We start from the raw sequence: 27,351 nt of genomic DNA on the forward strand, positions 1-27,351 counted from the left end.
CTCATGTATGTTCTTGTATTGGCACTTAATAACAGGATAATAGACATTTGGTTTAGATCAAAATGTCTCTCTTCTAATACTAGACTAATACAGAGTAAAAGTAATTTGTGAGATAAATCTGGACTTTTACCTGTAGCTATTAATCATTTCTTTCTTGGCCTTATAGTTGTTTTACTTTACCTTAGAGTACATTTGTTTTAGGTCTCATGTATGTAAGCTTCTTAAAGATAGAGCTATGCCTTAGATATTCCAATATTCATCCATTCATTTCTTTATTAAAAATATTAAGCACTTCTCTCATTATAGTAGTTTTCTAGGTATTACTAATACAGATATTAGTAAGACCCAGTTCCTATCTCAAGCAGTTCAAGTCAACAGTGGAGAAAAGCATGGAACTAAATTATCAAAATGCAAAATAACTGCTGCCATGTAAGTATATATGCATATATGCGTCATCTCTTTTGTATTTTGTTTATGCTCCTCTGGCCTTGAGTCATGAGAAAATAGAGCAAGATGAAAGTTTTTATTTTCCTTTTCTTTGTCTTTATCTACCTCATTCTTTGTTACTGCAGGGCAAGTACTATGATAAGAAAACAAGCAAAACAACCTCTTAAACTTGAATGAGTCAGAATTGAACTGAAGAGTGTTTTCTTAGAATATGTACCTAAATATTGACTTTGTAACCAAGTTTTAAAAAGTGAACTAATAATAATTAAATACTTCTTATGAGAGGTCCTGAGTGTTAATAAGCCAATGGAAAGTAAAATCCCACTTTTGATATAACAAGGTTAGTGAAGATGGACCTTTGTGAATCACATCTTGCTTCTGATATGAGAGTTGGTCAGGAAACAGAACCTCCATAGTACATGACAATTTGTAAAGAGCGTTTTTATCTTAAGTGTTAGCTTCTTAATTCTTTTGAAAGACACCAAGTAGATTCAAATCACAGTTTTATAAAAGTCTCCATGTGTTGCCCAGCCATATGCATTTCAAGGTGAAGAGTTCAGGAGAAGGAAATAAAGGTTAGTGACAGATACCACTTACAACTGTCTTCAGTGAACTTAGTAAAGAGGACTTTCCCCTTTTTATCATGTTCTCAATTTGATTGGCATGTGTAGTTAGGATAAGGTGATTAGAAATAAGTTGTTGTAAATTCTGGAACATTAAGAAACAATAGACTCAAAGAAGATAGATTAAAAAACACTGTCAGAGTTCTGTCTTGTAATGTTTCTTAGAGGAAGAAATATTCGAGGAGAATCTTCAAAGGTGGCTCACTAGGTGGTTTCACCAGGTAAAAGAGGGAGAGAAGGACATTTTGGGTAGAGAAACTAATACCTGCAATGGCACAGAGACATGCAACAGAATACTTTGTTCAGGAGGTTAAACATAGTCCATTAATGCTGGAGCACAGACAGGGTTAGAAGGCCAGGAAGGCAGAGTTGTGTGAAATAAGCCTGGAGAGGTAGGTCTCATGAGAAAAGAAACATAGTTTATTTTAGAGCAATGGGAATACTCTGAAATTTTTCTTTTTTTAATTGGAAAATTGAAAAATTTATTATAGAAAATTTGGAAAATGTAGAAAAGTAAACAAGATCAAAACAAATTTCTTCACTATCCTATCATCCTGAGATAATTGTTAATAAGATTCCTTTCTGTATCACCAGCCCCATCTATATATCCATCTATCTGTATTTTTAGTGTATTACTATTATTTTAGCTTACTATTTAGTTTACTATACATTTTGGTTTACATATCTTTAGTTTGCTAAATAAGGATTGCAGTGTTTTGTAATCAGCATATTTACTTAATATACTGTATTATCCCAATGATTATGGTATTTCTATAGCAATCCTATTCAGAATAAATCCCATTTTATTTAAAGGTTAAATTAAAAAAATGAAATGATAAAATTCCATGTCGATGAGTTTATTTACTTTGAAAGGAGAGTCACAATAAACATATTGTGCACTAGTTATTTCTGGGTTGTGATAACATGGATACTTTTTTTTTTCTTCTTTTATTTCCTCCCAATGAATTCATCACTAGATTTTAGTGTAAACATTGTGTTGACTCTTTAGTCTTGCTATCCTACTTGCTATGACTGTTTAATGGAAAAATCCCAAACTATGCCAATGATATTTTCCCCATTGCCTTTGAAAGCACTCTAATTATAACTCTCCCCTCAAAATGCATATGGAATTGCACTCTTGTCAAGATCTTTAATCATCTTCTTGTTGCTAAATGTAATTTAAATTCTTAGTCATCTTCATCCTTGACCTATGAGTCATTTGACATGGTTGATTAATTCTACCTTGTTGAAACACTGTTTTGGCTTGATTACTGGGGCACCTATTCTTATGATTTTCCTTTTACTTCACTGTCTATGTCTTTTGAGTCTTGTTGGCTGATTCCTCATCACTTGGCTTCTAAACTTTGGAATAACCCAGGGCTCAGTCCTTGGATTTCTCTTCTATATGTGTGTGTGTATGTGTGTGTATACACACACATATATACACTACACTCATTTATAATAATTTATACATGTATATAAATATAAATCAATTATATACATACATATATTTATTTTTATTGTATTTATACATGCCATGTACACACATACATATACACACACATACTATACATACTCATTCTCCGGGTGATTTCATTTAGTCTCTGACTTTATATGTCAACTATATAGTTTATATGATATATAAACTCACAATTTTGTTCACTTAGCCCAGCCCTTTCCCATGAAGTCCAGCCTTATAGCTTGTTTATATTATATCTCTAACCACTTAGTGGGCATGTCTAACATACCATGTCCTAAATCAATTTCCTCATCTTACCCATCCAACCTGCTCCTCACACAACTGTCCAGTTTCAGTTAATGGCAACTCCATCCTTCTACTGGCTCAGCTAAAGTATCTTGGGGGAAATACTTGGTTCCTCACACCCCACATACAGTCTATCAGCAAATCTTCTCAGCCATAGATTTGATAAAAAATATCCAGAATTGAATTGTTTCTCACCATTTCCTCTACCATGACATTCAAGCCACCACTATCTCAGCCTAAAATATTGCAAAAGTCTAACTTGTCTCCCTCCTTCAGGCTTTGTGTTAATGCTCCAGTTTATTCACCACAAATTGATGGTTTAAAAACACATAGTAGATCATTTCATTTCTCTGTTCAAAACTCTCCAATGGCTCTCCATATCATTGAGAGTAATGTTTAAAGTCTACAGAATATTCCACAGACCCTTATATAACCTTACCTCCTTTGTATCTCTGACCTTAGTCTTTACTCCTCTTATCTTCCTTATGTTATTTCAGCTATACCCTCACTCTTCTGGAAATAAGCCAGATATCCTCTAGCCTCAGGGACTGTTACTTCCTCTTCCCTTTGCTGGATACCCTTTCTATCTACATGGCTCAGTCTCATTTAATTCTGTTCATTTAAATTTTTTTTTTAATGTTATCTTCTCAGAGAAGGCTTCCCTTATCACTCTATTTAAAGTTATTGCCTCCTTTTTATGCTTTATTTTACTTATTATCAAATAATCATACAACTTATTTATTTGTTAATTATTATTTCCTTGTACTGCAGTGTAAGCTCCATAAGGGCAGGGATGCTGTCTTTTTGCTATATCCCCAGTAGTATAACACCACCATGTCATTATATTTTTGCTGAGTAAACAGATAATTGAATAAAAAATTTGCATTCAAAATGTTGGAAATTATAATTTAATTATAATATAATTTGAATGTCAAATTTAAAATAAAATACATATTATATATTTATATTAATATTTATATATATTCAATATGTATAGAATACAAAGAATAGTTTATGACATGTAATTTTATAATTGTATTCAACTTATGTTTTCCCTGCATGGATGTGTTTTCTCTAAAATGAACAATGTTGGATTCCTTATTCAAGTAATAAGTCCCTTGAGTTTATAATGACGGAATCATAAAATTTACAGCTGGTATAGCATTAGAGATGATTCTTGTTTTATTTGGACAAAAACATAAGATTCTTACTGATGATTTTTCATAGATTATTATACTTATAAGATGACACTCCACACTCTTGAATTTCTTGCTGTATTTCTGTTTTTTTTATTAACATCTTTATTGGAGTATCATTGCTTTACAATGTTGTGCTAGTTTCTGCTGTATAACAAAATGAATCAGCTATATGTACACATATATCCCCATATCCCCGCCCTCTGGCATCTGCCTCCCACCCTCCCTATCCCACCACTCTAGGTGGTCACAAAGCATTGAGCTGATCTCCCTATGCTATGCAGCTGCTTCCCACTAGCTGTCTATTTTACATTTGGTACTGTCTGTATGACAACGCTACTCTCTCACTTCATCCCAGCTTACCCTTCCGCCTCCCCATCTCCTCAAGTCCATTCTCTACATCTGCGTCTTTATTCCTGTCCTGCCCCTCGGTTCATGAGAACCATTTTTTTTTTTTTTTAGATTCCATATATATATGTTAATTACTGTATTTCTTAATGTCAATCGTATTTTGTTTCAAGTCATGTGCAATTAAGAGGTGAAAAGGAAGGGAAGAGAACATCAAAGTTGTTTTGTAAAAATTCAAAATACTTCAAACTATTATATTGAAAGTGATGGGGTTCAGAACACACTACCTCAAAATATGGCACCTTGGCATATTGACTACTTTAAGCTGAAGGAATTTGAGAAATGGCAGGTGCAGGAAGCACTCTCTGACCTTCCTGTTTTTCCCTGAAAAAGGACATAAGACCCTTGTGTGAGAGCTGCCCTCCCTATACGTGGAAGAAAGGAACATCCTTATCTTCCAAGATGGTGGGGTGCCGAGAGGAATCTGAAGGCACAGTCATTACTGTTTCCCCCAGTTTACTACCCTGAGCTCATACCCTTTTGTCTTCTGATGTTTTTCCATGACTTTTCACTCTTCATCAAACCTAATATAAAAATGTTCAGGCTTAACCTTTTCTTCAAGTCTTCCTTTCCTCATGAAGGCTCCCATGTCTCATAAAACTTCTATTAAATAAATGTGCATGCTTTTCTCTTATTAATCTGTCTTTTGACAATCTGTTTTACAGGGTCCCAGCCAGGAAACCTAGGAGGGTAGTAGAAAAAAGAATTTTTTTCTCCCTTACAAAAGTATTCAAAGTTTTTCTTAACCTGAAGCAGAATAAGGTGTTTTATATAAATTTATTGTAAAATAACACAAAAGAAAATATTTTGCTTTATATGAATAATATATGTATATAAATATGTAACATGTAATTATATAGTTAATTAAATATATTATATATAAAGGTAATTAGGAAGAAAAAACATAGGTAGATGTACTAAATTTGAAACTCTTGATTTTTTTTAGCTGACTTGTATATTTCAAGGTTTTATATTCATTTAGCACATATTTCTGCATCTCAAGACACATTGATATTTTTTCCCCTCAGGCTATACATAACTCAGTCCTTTTTTTAAAGTTGGGAAGTTCAGTTGTGCTTTAGTCTTGGCTTTTAGTCTTGACTGTGAAACACAAGCTCTGGATCAAAGGGCTTAAAAGTCTCATCATCCTAAAGCCAGTAAGTGACAGAAAGGCTTTTCAATAGCTCTATAGAAACCACTTATGTTGAGTAAATTATATGCCACAGTCAAACATTTTTCAGAAAGTTTTAGACAACATAATGGGCATGGGAATTCCGTCAATTTTGTTTCTTCATTCAGAAAAGTTCTGTAATACGTTTTCTGTGCTAATGTTTTACATAAGCCTCAGATTTTATTACGCTATCAGATTTGGAGTGAAGCATAGAAGATAGTCAAGCAATAAATTATGGAATTCTGAATCACAGCAATTATGCAGCAAACAGGTAAAAAAAGAAAAACAATAACTATTTGAAAATGTAAAACTAAAAGTGAATCTATCAGTTTACTGCTAGAGAAATGTTAATTCCACTCAGTTTTTTAGCCATATTAAGAAATAAGAAATATTAGCTGTAATAAAACAAAAAGTTTAAAGCAAAGCAGTTGGGACCAATTTTTAAAAAACTTAAATTAGGCCTCAGTCTATTGGTAACATATTGAAACTATACAGTATTTAAGCTTTCTGCTTCATACAAAAAATAACTTAAGATGAAATATCTTGTCAAGAATGTAGGAATGTTTGTATTCTAATAGCCAGACTATCACAGCCTTCCACTCTGCAGTGACCCTGATCCACTTCTTATTTCTCATATAATAATCACTTCGTAGCCCTATAGCTTCATGGCTCTGTGGCATCTGCATTGGAAGGGTAGAAATTCTAGCTCTTCCACGAATGACAATAGTCAATGTGGGAAGGAATGGAGAAACTTCAAGGCAGTAAACAGATGTAAAAAATCTCCTTGTCCTGCTTCTCAACAGCTGTCAATCACAGGATATCCACAACAAGACACCCCTGAGAACAAAGTCAGCCATCCCTTTGTGCCTGTCATCTTCACAGAGGACTCACAGCAGGCAGGATAGCAAGATTGGCTACCTGGGAAATCCAGGCTTGGGGGATGTATAACAATGAGAATGACATTAAACAAATGAACAAGGATGGTAGGCACTCTCTTCACTGGATGCCTGTTTAGCACACACGACTCCAGTGGCTAGGAGAACAATGCAGATCCCAAGAGAATTAACAACCGGCTTGTGTCAAACCCTCAGTTTTGGTTAAGCATGTACTCTTGGCTTTTCATTGTCAAAAACAGCTAAAAGCTGGGTGTTGTGCTCTACAGATTAAGACAAAGCTTTGTTCTTCCTTTTCACAAATAGGATTACAGTACTGTTTGCTTAAAACACATTTTTTTTTTTTTTGGTTCTTGTTTTTATATTCAAACACTTGATTGACAATACCCTGGGAGATGTCATTGTTTCTGTAGCAATCATTATAGTATGCTTGAGCACAGAGATGCCGTGAATATTCTCTCCCAGGTGTTTCATCAATGTACCAGAAGGACGGCCTCTTGGAGGGCTCACCCATCTACTGCTTTAACATCAACTGATGTCTATTTGAAGAGCATATAAGAAAGAAGACATTAAATAGTGCAGGGCAGAAAAGAGGGAGACTAAGTTCATTAAGGGTCCCCATCTGAAAGCAGCATGTGCGGAATGTCAATTTAATAATAGAATTGACAGCTTTTCTCTGGTGTCACTCTGTCACAATGGCTCCTTTGACAATTTATAAAATGGACCCTTTGTAGATGTCAGTGAGTGGCACTGCATACATTTGTGAATACCCTGCATAACTAACATTCTCCGTGATGCTGCATTTTCAAGATCTGTCCCAAGAGTCTTTTCAAACTGACCCAGGGAACGGGTGTATGAAGACACAGTGAACTGACCCTACCCCCAATACAGTATTTAATGTTGAAAGCCCACAATCATCAGGTCATAAATCACAATGTTTAACTGGTTTGGAAAATAGTCTTAAGATAGAAGATATTTTTGGACTATGTTACGCTAACACTAATGCAAAAATACATCTAATCACTTAACAACTTTGTGATGACCTTGCTATAAGCTGATTTCATTATTTCAGGCTAAATTTGGCCTTTCAATGTATATATGGGTCATTCTCATAAACTGAGTCAATCAATAATGTGTTCACCCAGATGTGAAGTTTTTAAAGACCTTGAATGGCACTGACAGCAGAAAATGAAGAACAATGTGTAAGCAACAAAAATTTCTCAGCACTCAAGTTCTAGATTATATTACTTAGATTATTCTTTGTTGTTTAAATGCTTTCTTGGGGAGGGGGTGGAAATTAGTATTGAATTAGTCAGGAAAGCAAGGTAAGAAAAAAAATACAAATGAATTTGCCAAATTTCCAAGATCAAATTCCTATTTGAAATTCAGTGATTCACTCTATATATAGGGAAACTATTTATTGTATTTTCTTATTTTAGCAGTGTTTCACAAATTGTTATTCCTAAATGAGCAAGTATATACAAAGCATTTGAATCAAGATGGCAAACATATACATTTTATTATAGTCATCCTGAAAAGTTGATTTGACAATTTTGTTCACTGCACTAAAACTAAAATTACAAAATACATAAATCATATCTTTATGATAAGAATACTGAGCACTAGTTTTTGGTGACAGATGACAGAAGCACATGCATATTACTTTTAAAGGAATATAAATTGATTCATTAATCCTTTTAACCACGTTTAATTTCCTTGAAGAATACTTTTGCAGTATCTCAAGTAGCTACATTATAATAACATATGAATTTTATATGTAAATAATAGACACAAATTAGAAAATGTTTAGCTTATTTTATAACTAAATTATTGTTATGCTAATATTACCTATCTAATAATTTATAATATTTAACATTCCACTATGTATAGGATTAATTTAATTTGGGGTGGAAAGAAGAGAAGCATAAAGTAATTCTACAGATAATTTGTAAAGTTCTGGACCTGGAAGGAAACCTAAAGATCCATGAATCTAACTTCATCATTTTGCCTATGAGGAAACTCAAGCCACAAAGTTTACTGACTTTCTGAGTTTTAGGATAAACTTTCTGTTAGTGATCACAATACAGAACATGTTAATCAGAAATTGTCAAATAATTTAAAGAATTTTAAAAATAAGAACATAGAGAGGCAGTACAAATTATTTGACTGTGAAATATCCTTGTTCTACATTGGTGATTTGGCCTGTATTTGTGGACTGTTGGGCAGCTGGCAGCAAAATGGACATATATAGACCTGTTCTATGGAAATATTCAATGTAAATCAAATGTGAAATAGGTGACCATTATTTACTTTATTCTCAAAACTGATTTGTTTTAACAGTTAACTAATCTGATCAAAAGAAAGTATTACCTTAAGCATTTTTAAAGAGTTGAATATCTTTTAATTGGACTTAATTAATAAGGCAACCTATGAAATGGAAGAAAATATTTGCAAATTGTATATCTGATAAGAGGTTAATACCCAAAATATATATAAGGGACACATATGACTCAATAGCAAAAACAAACAAACAAACAATCCAAATAAAAAATAGAGGAAATTGGGAGACTGGGATTGACATATATGCACTAATATGTATAAAATAGATAACTAATAAGAACCCGCTGTATAGCACAGGGAACTCCGCTTCGCTGTACAGTAGAAACTAACACAACACTGTAAAACAACTATACCCCAATAAAAAAAGATTAACAAATTCTGGGTATCTAATATACAGTATGATGATTATAGCTAATAATACTGTTTTATAGACTTGAATGTTGCTGGGAGAGGAGACCTTAAATGCTTTCACCACAAAAAAAGAAATGGTATTAATAATTATATGATGGCATGGTAATTATGTGATGGTGATAATCTTCCTGCAATATATAAATGTATCAAATCAACATGTTGTACATCTTAAACTTATACAATGTTATATGTCTATTATATCTCAATAAAGTTGGAAACAAAAACCAAAAGAAATAGAGGAACTAAACATTTTTCCGAAGAAGACATACAAATGGCCAATGGGCTCGTGAAAAGATACTCAACATCACCAATCATCAGGGAAAAACAAATCTAATCCACAATGAAATATCACTTCAAATCTGTTAGAATGGATATCACCAAAAAGACAAGAGATAATAATTGTTGGTAAAAGTGTAAAGAAGAAAGAACCTTTATGCACCTTTGGTGGGAATGTAAATTGTTGCAGCTACTATGGAAAACTATGGAGGTTCTTCGAAAAATTAAAAATAGAACTGTCATGTGATCTAGCAATTTCACTTCTGGATATTTATCCAAAGGAAATAAAATCAGGATCTGCATCCTGATATTCACTACATCATTATTAATAACAGCCAAGCTATGGAAACAACATTAGGTGTCTGTCTACAGATGAATAAATAAAGAGGAATGGAAGAAAATGATTCATTCTCTTGAATCAAATTATTTTAAAATATTTTTTAAATTTTAACATGAAATATTACAAAGAAAATTTATGAATCTCTACATTCAGTAGCCTCCAACAAAGTAGATGAACAAATATTAACATTTTACAGTACTTCATATATTATTACTTTAAATGGGTAATTCCTTCAACACTGTAATCAAGAGCAATTTGTTGATGGCCATTTTATGGAAATTTTATAGAGTAAGAATTCTAAGACCTTTCCTCAAAAGAAGGATGTTTGATTTATAGTAGTGATAATAGTGATAATATTAAAAATTGCATTTCATGAGTCCTAGTTGAGTACACTCTCCAAAATTTCAAAGACTTGATATTTGAAGATAGTAGTATCTAGTTGTCTACATCATAAAGAGTGATCACACTTTGAGAAATTCTAATTCCCCAATAGATTTGTGTGTTTATAAAATTTTGTATGAAGACTGTGCTTGCTCCATAATTGTATTGGTGACCACATTAAGACTGATAATCACACATTACATTCTTTGTACATTGTTTTTACTAGCAGCTAATTTGACTAGGTTATGTCAAAATATTAAATAATAAAATTGAAAGTGATGACTAGAATATGTTTGTAATCTTGGGGGGGCAGCATAAATATAGCTTCTAAACATTTTAGTTTAGAATATGAAATATGAATCAATCACTGCTAAATGTTAATGATTATACTTATAATACAAATTTATTAGCATAGAAAACTAGATTTTTAGAAGCAAGAAACAGAAACTGATCTAGTTGATTTAAACTAAAAAACAGAAAGAATTTATTGAGAGGACATGAGTGGTTCCAAAAATCTCTGGGGAGCCCAGAGAACAAGGCTGAAGGTTATCCATCCATCATTCAGAGATTGGAATGACACAAGTGACTGCCACTTGCTCTGGACACTGTCACTCACACTGACTGCCTCACCTACTCCAGACTCTGGTGTTTGGCCTGTTATTACTACTGCCTTTGGAAACTGAATGTACCTGCTGCCACTACTGCCTCTGCTTCTCATCCTCAAGCAGGATTCTGTGTGACCCCTGAATCTTGTTGTTATTGTTTCAAGTTCAGAATCTGGGATGGAGGCATTTGATTGGCAAAATTTACATCAAGTGCCTGTATCTTCACTTGCAAGAGAATCTGGGATAACCTTTTTTGACATCATTAAATTCTGTTGTGAGGAGCGACTATCCTAATCCTAAAAATGGTTCAGAAGCTGGATGACAAAGTAAAAGATGTCTGTTATCATTATGAAATAAGAAATGCAATACTATGGAATAAAAGTAATCTTTAAAAAATATGAATGAATCCATCTCAGAGAAAATATTTAACGATATTGATATTAACAGTACCAAGAATGAAAAGTGATTCTCCTACATGACAGTATGATCTCAAATGATTTACTAGCAGTGAGTATTAGATACGATTTAGAGGAGAATGCCCTGTTTTTGGTGTAATTAACCCTACATGGTCTCAGATAGCCTCACACTGAAATCCTACAATTCATATGAAAAATAGTAACTATCATTACAAAATAGAAGCTTTGTAATCATGTACTTATCACAAATACATTATCACATGTATTTGTGATAAGTACAGGTCGATCCTACACTCTCCTTATACAAGTCTTTAGAGTATATATGAATTTTTTGCAGAATTCTTTCAACATTTCTGGCAGAATTCTTGAAGTTGTCATGTATACTTATGTGAGCAACAGACTGTGGTTAGGTTCAGTCTGTGACTGTGGAATAATAGTGCAGCCAAGTTTGCTTTCCATAATGTTGTTTCAATTTATACATTCTTTTAAAATCCCCCTTATATAAATCACGTTTGACCAAAAAAGATTTTTTAAAGCAAGGCAAAATTCACAAGATCCCGGCTCACAGAAGGTTAATGCAGAAATTTTGATTGTCATTCTTATTTTAAACATGGAAAAGGAAATTAGAACATCACTGTATCTACATGATTCTTAAATGTGAGATGATGATAAAAAATGAATCTGTGTGAACATCTCTTTATGAAGACATTAGAAAACATAGTATAAATGACTGTTGCAAAACTTTTGACTGCATTATGGAAAATCAGAAAATATATTCCATGAAGAGGCAGAGATCATTTTTCATTTATTCCTTCAACGAACATTTATTGAATGCCTATCATGTGCCTTGGGAATTTTGTCTACATAAGTAAACAAAGCAGATTGCCCTCCAAAACACAAAATAGAAAGCTGCCCTTATGGAACTTACAATCTAGTAGAGCAAGATGGACTATAAAAAGTAAATATTTTTTTAAAAGTGTATAGTGAAAAGTGCTATGAATTAAAAAGAATAGGGAAAAGAGGGTATTGGGAGTGCGAAGGGCTGCAGTGGGGAAGGTGGCAAGTTTAAATAGGATTATTTAGCATATGGAGAAGGTAATATTTGAACAGAGATGTGGAAAAAGAGATGAGGTTATTCACCATACCAGTGTCTGGGGAAAGAGCATTCCAGGCAGAATGGACAGCCAGTGGAAAGGCAGGACAATGCTTGTTGTGTTTAAGGAACAGCATGAAGGCCAGCATGGCGGGAGTGTAATGAACAAAAGAGTGAAGTCTAATAGGATGTGAGGTCAGAGTGGTAGAGGGGCCAGATTGCAGAGGACTTTGAAAATCGGTGTCCGTGGACAGGCCATCCCTGAGTGAGCCACTGGATGGTTTGGAACAGATGACTAACACTATCAGATTTATGTCTCAAAAATGAGCTCTAGGGATGTACTATTGAGATTAGGTTATAGAAAAGTAAAGGCACATTCCTAGAGATTTTTAGGAGGCCGTTGCCATAATTAACTGAGCTGATTTATAATATCCTCTTTGTACTCCTTGCAGGGTCGTCTGTGGGTGATGGTAGAGTAAATGTTAGAGCCTCAAACCGGGATGTGGCCCCTGAGTTCCAAGTAGACCCTGCTGTGTACTAGCTTGGGCACAACACTTAACATCTCTAAACCTTTTAATCCTCACCTATAAAATAAACAAATACATGTGAAGTTCTTCGTCCGTAATATGACGTATTGTAAGAGCACAGTAATGCTGGTTAGCTATCACTGAGAGTGGCAAAAATTAGTTCTACTGGTAGAACTAAACCAATTTACAAATTCCACTTAGGGATTCCAGTGAGGCCAGTGAAAGGAATGCTCACTGTGGGTACAGGCAGAAGATAGCATATGTATGTGTGGTTTAATATTGCAATTTTATGTTTTCAGAATATTTATTTCGGGAATTCAACTACAGAAAAACAAAAGCTTGAAAATAGTTGTGTGGCCATTGGGGATGTGCTTTATGAATAAAAGTAGGACTGTGGAGATGAAATTTAGCCTATCAATGTCTTTGAAAGCAATAGGAGCAGGAGAATTTTATAATCAAAAAGGGGGCATAAACAAACAATAAACTGAGAAAACTCGTTTAACTTTCTTTGCAATCTTGTGTCTGCAAGAAGAAAATTTTAAAAAACTAATATGAGAGAAGCTGTAAACTAATTGATTGTAATACATTACATTTAAGTTAGTGTAGCAAGGTAGATACATGTTCTTGGAATATAGAAGATGGAAAAAATAACCTGAGTTAAATTTACACACTGTTGTTCAAGAAAGTATTTTTTGATCTACCTTTAGGGTACTCTTGTGGAGGAGACGGAATGCCAAACTATCAAATGTACTGATACTAAATGTTAAGGTAAAACATTCAACTTTGTTTTACAAATAGTTGAGAGCAATAGACACGGATTTAGACTAACTGATGTGTGATCCTGGACAATTCAACATACAAACATAAATGTTTCTAATTACTCATATCATCATCATGATCACAAGTCTGGATCTTAAATCTTCCTCTGAGAAAAAGGTCTTTGAAAAGCATACTAAATCCTTGCTTTGCTCAGTGAATTAGCCATTAGAAGTCATTTAAATCAGTTTCAATGTCAAGCTCTTTTAATAGTTCATTCTCATTCAACTCTTGACTAACTCTGAATGGATTATTAACTTGATTATTTGAAAAGGCAGCCACAACAAATATTTAATGCCAATGTTGTTTACTCAGCCCTTCCTAGATACTCTGGGTTCAATATCTTTGCACTGTGAGTTTCTCCATGTGGGAGATTAAACAAGAAAAACCTCAAGGGGACTTGTCAGTGAAAAAGACTCAGCTGTGTTCACTAAAACAGCCTTCCCATGTTCATTAGCTTCCCCTTCCAAGCATTCCATCCTTTGGAGATGAGAACCCCCCAACTAGTTAATTGCATTATTGCAGACTGGAAAACAGCACATTTCTCAGTGTGCATGAATTCACTGACATCCTCATTTATAAACAAGTGGCCTGTGAATTTACTTACCATGAAATAATTCCACAAAGTATGAGCACTTTAGGTGAACTGAAAAAAAAATTGTGTTTTTGCAACACAAATGGCAAGTATGCCAATGGAATAACTAAACTCCCTTTAAATTGAGGCTATAGGCCATACCATAGTATTTCTAGTTAAAAAAAATAAAATAAAATAATTTATTAAATGATGGTTTTCTAAATCCATATAAATTTGCCAGGAGCAGTTGATGGTTCCACATGTTTTTGAATTTCATCAGTGTAAGGAGTAAATAAGAGGAATTTGAGTGGTATTTCAGTGTCCTGGAACAAACCCTTTTACATGTTTGTATATATTGCTGAAAATGTGGCATGTGAAATATTTAAGTTCACTTCATTATAGTCTCACAGCAGGATTGAAATGAATCAAGAACTATATATAACCTGTGAGCCAGCCAAGTCAAGCATATGTGAAGATAGAAAATCCTCCATAAATGCGATACACAACATTAACTATAAATGTAACTGTGGCCTCCCATTTCATTGACGATTTTCAATATCTTTCTCAAGTGTTATGTAATTATAATCCATCAAAAATTCAGACAGAAAAGCCAGATGACAGGTAAACCTTATTCATCAAAATCCTCACATGAGAGGCACTGCTTTTCTAGAATTTAAAAACAGCAGCCCATTATATTAGAGAAGGCAGATTTAACTTAAAAACACTGACCAAGTAGCGAGCCATGCTACGCCACATATCTTTATATCGTGTTACCATGAGAGATGATCAATCTTGGTGCTTTTATGGAGACAGTGTGTATGATGTCAAAATCATTGCTTATTCATCCAATTTGATGAACAGAAAAAAATAATAGTCAAACCACTGTTAGTCATCAGATGAATAAAACATTCATTTAATCAAATTTTTCAGTTCTCAGAAAGACACAATGTAAAAATTGCCCATGAAAGCATGACTTCAGTGTAGGATAGTACAAAAATTTTAGTCAAAATGAGCAATTAAAAGAATAAACTCAGAGTGAATCAATGGTAATTATTTATAACCTTATTGTGATTTTTTCCTACATGTCATTATAATAATACCTCCCATATTATTTTTCTGATGCAATATCTGGATTCCACTCAAAATAGTAAGATGGAACTTTGAACATTACAGTTTCAACAGTAAATTCAGAGGTTTCAGAAAAGAGAGAGTATATACTAGTGTTCTTGTTGTTTTTATTGCCGCCATAACCAATTACCACAAATTTAGTGGCTCAAAACAACTCACATTTATTTTCTTTCAGTTTGGTCATTCAGAAGTTCGACAAAGGTCTCACTGTGCTAAAATCAAGGTGTGGGCAGGGCTGTGTTCTTTCTAGAGGCTCTAGGGCAGAATCCATGTACTTCCTTTTTTCCAGCTCCTATAGCCTGCCTGCGTTCCTTGGCTTATGGCCCCCTTCCTTCATCTTAAGAGCCAGGAACATCACATCTCTCTGACCCTTTAGTTGTTGCATCTCTGTCTATCTGATCCAGTGTGGAAAGGTCCTCTGCTTTTGAGAACTCATGACTAGGTTGGGCCAACCAGGATAATGCAGGGTGACGCTCCCATGTCAAGGTCTTTAACCTTAATAGCATCCACTGAGTCTCTTTTATTCTGTAAAGCAACATATTCACGGGTTTAGGGGATGCCTCCCACAAAGAGAAATGCAGCTCAAGATTAGAGTGTATTAGACTGCAATTATAATTGATTGTGATTGGCATCCTTGTTCCAATTTTTGTCAGCATTATTTGTTGGGTCTCTACTTTCATGTCTATTCAGTTCATTCAAAAATTTGAAAATAATCTGAGGTCAAAAATCTGGCATCCACCACAGGGTGTGGAAATAGCCAGTTGCCCTTCATACTGTGAAAAGTCTGCAGAATTCTAGGGTTTGGTCTGTATAGCCAGAGGTTTGCAGATGCTCTCCAAAATCTTTGCCAATTCTTACAACTAAGAGAACTCTGAAAACATTATTTTGCACTTAGACAAGTCTTTTTCCTTTTGAAATAACTTAAAAATTGTATATGGTAATTATTTTGAAGAGTAGTGACTATTTAATAAGAATACCTAGTTATGATGCTTTTATAGATTTCTGTGAACTTAACCAAATAACTCAATCTCTCTCATGCTTTTTCTTCTCATTTATATCCATTCTTATCATATCTCATCATGTAGGGGTGAGGTGAAATGTACTGATGTTAGATTTGTAAGCAATTAGATGCTATACAAATGTTAGTTATAATTAATAATTTATTCTCTTAGCACACACTTAGAGTATTATTATGTTCATTTTAATTAAAACAGGAAATCACAAACACACACACACACTCACATGCACACAGAGAAAAAGACAAGTGACACGATTAACTAGATGGTTCCAGAAATAGTTCTAGAACTTCCACATTTGTTGTCTTTTTCTTTATATGGAACCTCTTCTTTAAAAAATCCAAATCCTTTCTTGAGATGGGGCTGAGGCCTGGGGCAGGACCAAGTATTAAATGGCCCTAGGGTAGCATAAATTAAATTCCTGAGACCCTTCGGGTTGATAAATTAAGGCCCTCATTCCCCTTTTACTCTGGAAGAACTGTTTCAAAATAAAGTATCTCACAGCAAATTGCAGGCACTCGAGAGACAGGTCTACAGGCAAGAGACTGAACTTGTCTTTCCAGTTTGCTTCTAAGCAGAAAATGAAGTAGGGAAGTGAGCTTAGCTAAGTGTCCATAGTGTCTTCTTGGTTGTGCTTATCTGTGCTCACTTTAGTTAATACTTTAATTATCAAAGTAATTTCTGCTAAGGCCTTGTGTGTACAGGAAATACAACTGCAATTTTCATAAATTCTAGAAGAAATACCATGTGGTTGGATTTTCATAGCATCTTTTCTTGGAGGCTCAGGGCACCTGCTCCATTTCAGGGTCATATGAACACAGAAGCACATAATACTTTCCGAAAGATCCCTCTGCTGGGGGGCTAGCAATAAATCCCTCTGCAGCCAGACAAGTTGGCCTTTATTTTTTGTATTGCTCTGGGCATCTCACATGACATTCCCAAATAAGGTACTGTACTATAAGCCTGCTATGATTGCTAGTAATGACTTAACTGCAAAGGAATTATGACAGTATGAATAACAGTGGTTTGCACTGTGAAAGTCCTGCTACTCCAAAAATGCCAGAGCAACAAATATAAAATGCTTCTCATTCTCCAGTTTGAAAGGAGTAAAAGTCAGAAGACTACAACTGCTGCTAATCTGTAAACACTGATTGTTCATTCAACAGCAGGAAGCAAAACAAATGTAAAACGAGTGATGGCATTAGCCATTCTGCTGTGTGCAAAGGCAGTTACATTAGGGGAATGAAAGTAAAATAAAAATTATTTTCAAATACAAGACATTTGGGCGGAAAAAGGTTTTTGCTTCCAAACTTGTTAAACAGGAAATTCTTGTGCATTTTGACTCTGGTTTTTGTTAGAATCACATTACTATTGTTATGAGATATGTGTCTTTTCCCTTATATTCTATCTAGTATTATAGATCAATGGCAGAGAAGTACAAAATTAAATTTATGTTCTCAATTATATTGTATACCTCTTGCTTCCAGAAAGGATTTGAGTTACTTTTCACAAATAAATATAACATCATTTTTTAAAAGTACAGAAATTTGTTAAAAAAAACATTAAATGACATTATTTATTACGTGGCATGTGAGGATAAACATGAATTTAAGAGTTTACCCACTCACAGTTCAGTAAATATTCCTATGGCATATGTACAATTTCAAACAGTCATTTATTTACTGAACTGATTTTTAAACTCTAGAATTGTAGTCTACAGTTAAAGATTACAGATTGGATGCAACCTTTGTATAGCATTATAAGTTAGGACAGTGAACTGAGCAGACGTTCATTTCATAGGAGATGGAAAACTGAGAGACTTCCCAGTCTAGAGAAGGAATTAATGTTTCTTAGCTTTTAGAAATTTAAAATTGATAATATCATCAAATAGAGGACTTTTCATGCTGTAATGAGTAACCTTTAATTCATGATTATGAATAGATGCTATATTCCATTAAAAATTTTACCCTGCCAACTTATTTTTAAGCATCTTTGGGTTCTAAGATAGGACAGATATGTGAACTCTCTAAATTATTTCAAAAATCCACCTACTTGGACATTCCTTTTACCCAGGTACCCTTTCCACTTGAAATCATCCCAATCTGATTTAATTGCTTCCTTTCATGACCTCATGAGGGTGTTCATTTGTCTAAACATCTATTCTACTTCTTATGATACTGTATGCCTCAACCCCAGCATCGTGAAGTCTTCACAAGCCAGATGCATGAAAGTAGGATGGTATCTCAGAATGGTAGGGACGCCTTCCACAACTTTAGTTACCCGTAGAGATTCACTGGCAACTCAACTATCAGATGAACCCTGGGTTTGGAGATTTATTTCTTCAGCAGTGAGAACTGTACTTCACCCACTCCTCTTGCTCTCTACATTTGGATACTCGGTTGCTCCCCCATGGGACAAGAAATGGCTTACACTTGGGATTCTTGAATGATTGCCAGAAAGGAATTGACTCTGAGAATTGCCATTTTCCAGGTTCCCATAGCGTGCAGTAAACCCAGTTATCCAAGCTGAGAGTGAGAGACTGGCCTGATATGAACACAGGAGTAAAAATCTAGACGATAGTCATAACTAATTACATAGTTATCCTCTAAGGGGTGGGGGTAGAAGGATCTATCATACCTCGTTTTGGCACTCTTATAAGAAAATTAATATTCATACTCATATTTATAGCCCTAGGTCACTGAAATCACATAAAGACTATGCCACAAAACATACCACTCAATTTCATGTGTTAGTCCCAAATATTTCTTAAGTATTTTCTCATTTGTTAAACTAGGTCAGGGGTTGACAAACTATGGATGGCAGGCCAAATGGGACCTGCTATCTGTCTTTGGCGGTCCCACAAGCTAAAAATGAATCTGAAGTCATTGAAAACAACCAAAAGAAGAATCATATATCACAGCACATAAAAATTATATGCAATACAAATTTTAGTCTCCATACATAAATGTGCATTTGAACACAGCCACCCTCATTTACTGTATATATTGCTGATGACTGCTTTTATACCACAACTGCAGAGTTGAGGAGTTGCGACAGGAACCGTATGGCCCATAAAGTCTCAAATAGTTACTCTCTGGCCATTTACAGAAAAACCCCCAATCCCTGAACTGGATTATTTACTCCTTAGGGTTGGAGACCATACTTTGTATATTTCTAACAGCCCTCCGATTGAAGAAAACACAGGATGTACTCAATGACAATTCCCTGTTACTCCAATGTGACTGCCAAACTCAAACAGGCATAAGCTATACTTGTCATCAGAGGACATTGTGGCCTAGAGGGATTTTAAGGCTTGTGAGTAGGATTCCTGGTGGTCACGACAGAGTGGTTGCACATTAAGCAAATGCTCTCTATAATTAATGACTTACTCTACCTTCATTCTTCATCTGGAGAGAGTTTAAATGTAAATTATTGGAGACAGAATGGAAAGGAAAAGGGAACTCTTCCTCTCTCTCTCACACACACACAGACACAGACACCACAATAGAAAGAAAAATTAAAAAGACAAGGGAACAGTACTAATTTATAATGTAAAATGATCACCTATCATGTGTGTGACAAGCACATATTAGGATTTCTTCAGTTTTTTCCTTTAATGCTCACAAAAATCCTTTAAGGTGGTTTTATTCGGTTTTATTATTATTACCATCTCAGTGTTGAAAAAACAGATTGATTGTGGTTAAATAACTTCTACAGGTCTGAAAAGTTGGAGAAACTAGATTAGGATGCAGATCTGACTTTTCCTCAGTAAGTATCTGTTTGTTATGGGGTTGAATTGTGTCCCCGCTCCCACCACCAAATTTAGATATTGAAGTCCTATCCCTCAGTGCCTCAGAATGTGACTCTATTTGGAGATGGAATCTTTAAAGAGTTAATTAAGTTAAAATGAGGTCATTTGGGTGGACCCTAATCTAATGTGACTAGTATCCTTATAAAAATATGAAAGTCAGACACAGATGTGTACAGAGGGAAGACTATGTGAATGCACAAAGGGAAGATGACCATGGACAAGCCCAGGAGAGAGGCCTCAGAAGAGACCAGACCTGTTGACACTTGATAATAGACTGTTAGCTTCTAGAACTGTGAGAAAATAATTTCTATTGTTTAAACCTCCCTGTCTGAGGTACTTTGTCATGGCGGGCCTAGAAAACTAATACCATATCTAAAAAAGTTCAAGAGAAATGTGATTTCCATTAAACCAAGTATCTGCCATTAAGAATATTAATAAAAATAATTTACATGTTGGAACATTCATGTTCAAAAGTTACTTTTGAATTTTCACCTATATTTTTTGAGGGCCTATCATATGCACGGGATGGATCCAGGCATTCTGGATGTATTGGTGAATAAGGGAGACTAAGTTCCTTTCCTCAGAAAGCTTACACTGCACTGAGGAGGCAGTCAATAAGCATATGAAGAAATATATTTGAGGCAGAAATAGAAACTTCATGGAAGGTAATTTGAATATCATAATTGTGAAGAACTCTGAAGACATTTAAGCTAAACCTATATGGTGAGAAGACATTTAAAATATTGAAGAAAAGTCTTCCAGAAAGAATGTAGAAGTTCTAATATAGGGCTGATTTGGGCATATACAAGTGAAATTAGAAAGACCACTGTGGCTTAAGCACAATGAAAACAGGGGAGAAGTGTTTGAAATTGGAGAGGTAAGCAGGATGTAGGTTTTGTAGGTCTTTTACTTCACTTTCTTCCAGTGGGGAAATCTGGAGAGGTTTTAAGGGAGGGAACAAAATGATACGTTTTAAACTTTTAAAAGTTTGTTTCCCTCTTTAAACCAGGTGAGCAAGGATAATTTGTATTAGCGTTTTAGCTGTAAAGATGTTGGAGACTGAAAAGATTCAATGTGTATGTTGAAGGTAATGTTAAGGGAAATGATGTGCTGGATGGAAAGTGTGAGGAAAACGGAAGAAACAAGGGTGAGACCTTCAAAGGTGACATCGGGAGAGAATTTTCTTTGTCTTGTAGAGGGAAGATGACTAAAAATTGTTTGTGTTTTTGAAGTTTGTATATTAAATACACATGCCACGACATGAAATAGATAGTAGGACGTACAAATATGAGGTCAAAGCATAAGTTGAGATAGAGATAAGATGCAAGCTTATTTGAAGACATAGGTCTAAATAAGATGGTACAAGGAGAATTGAAGATTGAAAAGAAAAAAATAAGGGCTTAATAGAAGCCTGGAGAAATCCAGCATTAGAGAAAAACAAATACCGTATGCTAACATATATATATGGAACCTAAAAAAAAAAAAAAAAATGGTTCTGAAGAACCTAGGGGCAGGACAGGAGTAAAGCCGCAGACGTAGAGAATAGACTTGAGGACACGGGGAGGGGGCAGGGTAAGCTGGGACGAAGTGAGAGAGTGGCATGGACTTATATATACTAGCAGATGTAAAATAGCTAGTGGAAAGCAGCCGCATAGCGCAGGGAGATCAGCTCAGTGCTTTGTGACCACCTAGAGGGGTGGGATAGGGAGGGAGGGAGGGAGACACAAGAGGGAGGAGATATGGGGATATATGTATATGTATAGCTGATTCACTTTGTTATAAAGCAGAAACTAACACACCATTGTAAAGCAATTATATTCCAATAAAGATGTTAAAAAATTAAAAAAAAAATAAAATAAAACCCAGCAAAGGTACTTGAGAAGAAGTAGCCAGTAAATTAAAAGGATAATCAGAATATGGTGTCACAGGAGTTTAGAAAAATGGTCTATCAAGTGGGAGGGAGCAGACAACTGTGTAAAGGGTTTATTAAGATGACATATTACAACATGGAGATCACTAGAGACATTTTAAAGAACAATTTCAGTGAAATGGAAGGGGATTGAAACCCATTTGGGATGGGTTGAGGAGAGGACTATAGGTAGGAGAGAAGCTTCAATAAGTATGAAAAAGATTTCTGAGATATTTTAACATTAAAATAGCAAAGAAAATATGGCTGGTGGGAAATGTGAAGTCTTTTTTCTTTTTTTTAAGATAGAGTGATAGTAAGGCTTCATTGCTAATGTTTGTTTTGCTGTTGGAAATAATTTAGAAGTGAGATAAACTTGAGGATGCAGAGAGAAGGGGGCTAATTGTGCATGCAATACTGAAAAGCAAAGCCATTAAATGAATGGGAGTGAATGGGGATCTTCAGACTATGAAGAAACTGGTCTTAGATAACAGTGGACATCACATTGCTTTCTTTGTAACTAGAGGAAAGAGACTATCTCAGGATAGACACAGATGAATGAGGAAGATAAGATCTATTCTTATGGTAACAAATTATTTTCAATGACATTTGCTGTGATGTCTTCAGTGTAGAGTGAGAGAGAGTGGTGTAAGTGTTTGGAGAGAGAAGAAAAGGTGTGAAATTGGAACTTAAGAGCTTGGAGAAGAGTAGTGGAATTATAATGTGAGCTGAGTGCCCATTTGAGATCCATAAACAAAAATTTAAAGTGAGATCAGTCCACAGAGTGGAGGGATTTTTTTTCTCCAGCCATACACAGCTGCTGAGGAGACCAGTGGTCGGTGAATAGATGGATTTAACCATGGTTGGGGGTTTGCCAGCAAGTAAGTCAGAAGAAAAGGAGGCCAAGGGCATTAGCTAGACATGGGTCATAGTGCTGCACAGTTATCCGAGGAATCTAAAGAATTTCAGTTGGGTAAAGAGAGCAGTGAGAACAAGGATGTGGAGGAAGGTAAAGAAAAGGATGGATTTTAAGAGTAAAAAAGTAGAGTCAAGTATTAGAGGTCTAGGAAAGGTTGAAATTTAGCTGGAGTGCAACAAGAAAGAATGTGATTGTGAAAGGGGGAATTTAAAATGCAGGTGTTTGAGGTGGGATTGATAGAGATGAAAACAAGATCAAGGAGGGAATAATCCTAGAAGTTGAAGAGATCAAAGATTTTGGATGAATCAACATTGAATTCCCAAGAATGATAATTACAGTAGCATAGGAGAAACCAGTGAACCAACAAACTAAAGTTGGTTGTGAATGTGGAGAGCTGCTGTGCATTTTCACTCAAAATGCTAAAGGCTGAGAGACTCTTTACATCTTAATTAAGCACTGTCTTTTTCTGTCTTTCCAGAAACTGCAGGCTAATGACTTAGTTTTTAGAGATAAGTAAATTTTCTCTTTATCCCACCACTACAGTACAGATGAGCTAATAACATGGAGTGACTTTTTTTGGGGATATCAGAACACCTGAAAGAATGCTTCTGATCAAACCTGAGAATTACTGGCACATATGTACATTTAGCGATCATTCCAATTGCTTTGTTCTATTTAACAAAAGGTTAGAGTATTTTTCAGAAATAATCTAAGATTTGCATGTTATTTGGAAATTTTGTTTTCGAAATTTATAATAAAAGCTAAGGCAGTAGAGTTTTAAAAATTAAAATAATTTCAGTCTAGAATATAAAGCTCTCCTAAATAGAAAATTTTTTAAATGGACAGTAAGTTAAGAAATAGGCATACAATAGAGTTGATTTAATTATTTTAGGAAAGCTGAGAAAGCCGATTAGAACACATCTTAAATGGGTAAATTCTAATCAATTAACAGTTTATCCTTTGGTCTAAAAATATATAGCAGAATAGCGTGAAGGTAGTCCAGAGGTAAAGCTAGGAGTGATATGAAAAATTACACTGTGAAGATTCAAATATACAGTACTAGATTGTATATGGCATTATACAGCATCCTCTCTCTAAAGGAATATAGAAAACTTGACTAGAGCATATTCAGAAGGAAGTATTGATTTGACTTATGACATATTGCTATAATCATTGACAGGTGATTGATTTTTTTTAAAATGACCAGTGAAGAAAATTACATAGTTCTTTTATAAAGCACAGCTTGTTTAAAAAGAATAGCATATTCTTAAAGTCCTAATAAATGGAGCCTTTCTGTAGGTAACCAGACTGTTAAATCATAAAGCTATAAGCAGGTAAGTGTGCCATCTATTGGTGAAATAAGCACAGTGTAAGAATACCTACAAAGCCGTGGTCTCAGGGCAAATTATATAGACATCCTTTTATATGTCATATAAAGGGATGTTTCATTATACCCAAATATCTTAATTTACCCACAGAAAAATTGGGCTCCTTGCTGCTGTGCTAGTAGCCCAGAAACACAAAGGACATCAGATCAGAAGTCAGGGCATCATGGTTCTCGCCCAGCTTTCTGCAACATGCAGTGTAAACTTGCATGTGTTGTTTCACTTCCCAAGACCCCACTTTTCTTTTATATAGAAGTAAATTACAAGATGATAAGGATCCATCAGTTCCTTTAAGTTCTAACTTTTTGCAAATTTTACAACTTGCGTATATGAGTAGATGCAGATGTTGCATTTAAGTAAGTTTACCATTCTTTTACTTTTACTCTTAGAGATATACAGATTCCTCTGATGTAAGCCATAGAAGCCATCGCACATAAGGTCTCTTTTAGGGGCAGAGAAATTACTTGATACGTTATAACTGAATACATAAAGGAATAGGTAAACCACAAATTTATTTTTTTAATTGAAGTACAGTTGACTCACAACACTATGTTAGTTTCCAGTGTCCATCTGAAGAAAACAAAAACACCAATTTGAAAAGATATATGCACCCCAATATTCATAGCAGCATTATTTGCAAAAGCCAAAATATGGAAGCAACTTAAGTGTCCATCAAGAAATTAAAGGATATAGAAGATGTATATTATATATATAATATGATGGGATGTTTATGTATATATATAATATATATACATTCTATAGATTATATATAACATAATGGAATATTACTTATCTGTAAAAAAAAGAATGACATTTTGCTGTTTGCAGCAACATGGATGGACCTGGAGGATACTATGCTTAGAGAAATAAGTCAGACAGAGAAAGACAAACACTGTATATTTTCACTTATATATGGAATCTAAAAATAAAACAAATGAACGAATATAACAAAACAGACATCAACTTACAGATACAAAAAATAAGATATTTTTAAAAATTATAATTCTATACCTCCTTAAGCTGTGTAATCATTAACTTTTATCAACCTGTGGCACAGTGTTTACTGATTAATTATCTTGGGATCTTTCCTTTTTTAAGAAATATTAAAATGGAAATTAAGATTTATTTAAATTAAAGAAATTCAAGAAATCATTTATTTAAAGAAATTAAAGTAGTTAGAAGTATTTCTGGGTTTTGTTGTCATTTTTTGTTTTTAAGTGACAAAGATTTAGGTTTTTCTTTGAACAATGTTGTAAACAAAATGTATTACCATTTTTCCCAATCCATTTTAAAATTAATATCTTTAAGAAGTGAGGGTGCCTTGTGATGAGGATTATGGGGAAGTTAGCTGATGCAGGGCAATTGGTACAACTTTTGGGGACATTATTAACATGCTTTAATTCAATAATTCTTCTTCTGGTAATCTATCCTTAAGATATAGTCAGTAATTGATGGCAGGTATTATATATATATGTATGTTCAGTGTTATTTATGATTGAATATGTATATACTAAACATTAAGTTAACAATAGGTATGTGGTTATTCAACAATAGTTATATCTCCAAAGAATATGGAAAAAATTGAGAAATTCAGATAACATGGTCATCATATTTATGTGGTACATTCATCAATCATCACAATTGACATCCTCATTAGCAAAAAAAACCCCCAAAAAACTAAATGTCAGTGCCTCATAGTAGAAATAAAAATGGGAAAGCTAAAAAAATATATATAATTTAATATCTGAATAATCTTAATATAACATATTGTTATGCTTATACATTTTAATTAGGAAGATAACATTCATTAATATTTTATTACACTTTTGTCCAGAAGTGATTGTAAATCTTACACCTTGAGGTCTGTAATGGTCATGTACTGTTCTGAGAAGTGAGATTTCTCTAGGAAGTAATAGTACTCACTTATTAAAGTGAAATCATAGGCAAAGGGAAGGCATGCTGAACTGTTTTACTTTTAAAGAAAAAGCCCAATATATCTTAAATAGAAAAAAAAAAAAAAAGAGAAAGAAAGGAAATCTCTCTATTACAGGGTCCTTTTCTTAACTTTAGCACTAATATTTTACTACATTAATGTTTTAACCATCAATATGTTAAATGGTTAACAACGAGGATCATTAGGATACATTTTTCTTGGAGGACAAGTAGTTGGCGTTTATGAGGTGGAGGTGACCACGTTTACAAGGCTCTTGAGTCCTCACACATGTTTCAGTCATCAAACTAAGCCTGAGGCATAAACAAGTTGAATCTTGTGTCTAATTTTCCCATTCATTCTTTTATGTAAAAATCGTTTCGTCACAAATTTTGCACAGTATATCATGATATAAAATTGGAACTTCAAGTATGTGTTTGCACTAGCAATTCACATCCATTTTGTAATGAGAAGGAATAAGAGGTGAAAGAGCAATAATACAACCTTAGCTGGGTTTTTCCCAAGACCCCACTTATGCTGCAGAAATACCTAGTCTGGAAATTCACTTATTTTTTTCAGCAAAAGCCATTTATTTGGCACTTATTTGCAATGTTAAATTGTTTTATTTTCCACTCAGCTCACTATGTATATTGTTTCAGCATATGTGAACATATGAAAGAATAGATGAGTCACAAATCAAAATCTATTTCCACAATCAATGAAAATACCAGTATTTCCATGTATTTGTATGGTGTATCAGGTAAAGATATATGATTTCTTTGTGAAGTTATGCCAGTTTTGTGATCTTTTGAAAATCTGAATTACTGGCACAACCAGAAACTCTTACTTTTTCCAGAGTGGTAGCTGGGTATGAAAATGTGAAAATGTCTACTGAGACAACAGATGTGGAATGCCCCATCTTCCTCAAAATAAATTAAAATAAGACAGAAGAAGTATTTTTTTTTTTTAGAAGA

The 27,351-nt window shown here is 34.3% G+C and overlaps 1 long non-coding RNA gene across 1 annotated transcript in view; it reads right to left on the reverse strand.

The window, feature by feature from the left end:
• The window catches only part of LOC309660158, a 29,515-nt gene extending 2,182 nt beyond the window's left edge, over positions 1-27,333 (reverse strand). The window contains exon 1 of the long non-coding RNA XR_014263218.1: positions 1-27,333. This is a non-coding gene — a long non-coding RNA (uncharacterized lncRNA).
• Between the last annotated feature and the right edge of the window lie 18 nt (positions 27,334-27,351).

This window comes from Balaenoptera physalus (assembly GCF_965194825.1).
Source record: "Balaenoptera physalus genome assembly, chromosome: 4".
Lineage (NCBI taxonomy): Eukaryota > Metazoa > Chordata > Mammalia > Artiodactyla > Balaenopteridae > Balaenoptera > Balaenoptera physalus.